A 1,981-nucleotide genomic window follows, 5' to 3' on the forward strand; every position below is an offset into this window, starting at 1 on the left:
CCCATTTACACCTCCTATTATTCATGAGTTTTTCTGAAAAAAGGTATTGAGAAAAAGAAGTGGTTCTGAAGGTTGAAAATGGAAAGAATGTAGGTTCATTAAAGTTCATGAGAGATTCATTATAAAAATATTTGTACATATAAATCAATATTCTATATGAAATGGATTATGGCATTTTTCAGTAGAGTTCATATAAAAATTAGGTGACTAGGCTGCTCACTATGCGTAAGGAATATGCAAACATGTTAGAGTAGTTGTACCTTATATAATGCTTTAATTTTACTGATTTAAAAATGTGGTTAAATATGAATATCATATAACCCATTTTACTTTTTGAGCAAGAATATTGAAAGATTATTCATATTTTCTGTAAATAGGGAGATACTGTAGATTACCATATTTGTTTAGCAATAAAAATTTTAGCTGATTGAATATTGACATAAATTTAGCTGCCTTAATCTTTTACCTCATTTATACTGCACTGAATTCCAGGCATTTTTGGCCTTCATGTTTCCTGCTGTCCCTGTTTTAACTTTTTCTTCTTTGCATTGCATTTATTTGTTATAGGAGCAAATTCATCCTTTCCTTCACATTGTTCTTCCTTTATGTTTCCATTTATCTTTTTCTGGGTAATTTCTCTTTGTATTTTCAAGTATTTCCACTTCCTTTTCTCCTTACTACTTAAAAGGGGTCTCTCTTTTGGTAATGTGTTAGAGACACTCAACTATTGTCTGTTGGGGAAGAAAAAGACCAAAAGAAGGGGTGGGGAAGGGGCGGAATGGAGCTGGCTAGTTAACTGGGTGAAGAAAAGGGGAATAACATTAGAACTGAGTTCTCTTCCTGCACACTGAGGAATTATGGTCATGTATTCAGGCTTGACTTTGAAGCTTTGTCATCGTCTTGTAACTGAGTTTATAATGACAGTTCATCTTTGATAAGTATTTTGTGGTTGTTCAAAGGAAAATGTTTCATGTATTTTGAGAAATAACAAAGTTTAAAGCAAATATGTAATCAATCCAATATATAGGAAGTCCAAAAATATTCTAATAATCTTGAAAAAAATGAAGTCTTGAACATAAGAAATTTCAAGTATTAATAAGGAAAGAGATAGAGATGACTGAATATGCACAGCCCTCCCAACCAAAAAGTATGCTGGCTTTTATTATAAATATTGACTACTAATCATGTGAATGGTATAATTAAATAAAATTAACATCATTTTTAATGATAGCTAGATTATGAAATGTTATTAGAATACTATAAAAACAAAAACCTTAATTTTTAAGTTATTTACTTGACATTTTAAAGTGATGTTTTGGCTTAAACTTACTAAAAATTAACCTGCATGTATCCTGACAGTGTAAATATATCCAAAAAAGTGAATGACATCTTGGCAAAAGGAAGACTGATCTTTGTGCAACAGAAAGATTTGCTACCCAGGTAGCACATGCCGTTGTGCACAGGGGACTGGTCCCAGGACCTCCATGGGTACCCAGCTCCGAGGGTGCTCAAGTACCTCACATAAAACTGTGAAGCACTTTCCCATACTCTGCACACATTCTCCAGTGTATGTTAAACCACCTCTAGATCACTCCTAGTACTTAGAACCAAATCAGTGCTATGTAAGTATTTGCTGTACTATATTGTTTAGGGAATAAATAGAAAAAGTCTCTATGTGTTGATTCCAGACACAGCCATTGTAGGTCTACATAGTAGTACACATCAGCAACAACATAACACTTCCCCCCCCTGAATATTTATGTTCCTCAGTTAGTTGAAGTCACGTATTCAGAACTTGTGAATATAGAGGGCTGGCTGTTTACACAGTTTGAAACGGAAGACTCAGTTTATTGTCTTACTTTGGACTATCTTCAACTAGGTTGGCAAATTTATGAAATCACTTCTTTTTTTGTAGCTAGCCGTGGCTATTCTGAGAGAATCATATTCTTAAGGAAGGGTCACCTTAAAGTAAAATTAAAGG

The sequence above is a fragment of the Saccopteryx bilineata genome, chromosome 7 (genome assembly GCF_036850765.1).
Source record: "Saccopteryx bilineata isolate mSacBil1 chromosome 7, mSacBil1_pri_phased_curated, whole genome shotgun sequence".
Taxonomy (NCBI): Eukaryota; Metazoa; Chordata; class Mammalia; order Chiroptera; family Emballonuridae; genus Saccopteryx; species Saccopteryx bilineata.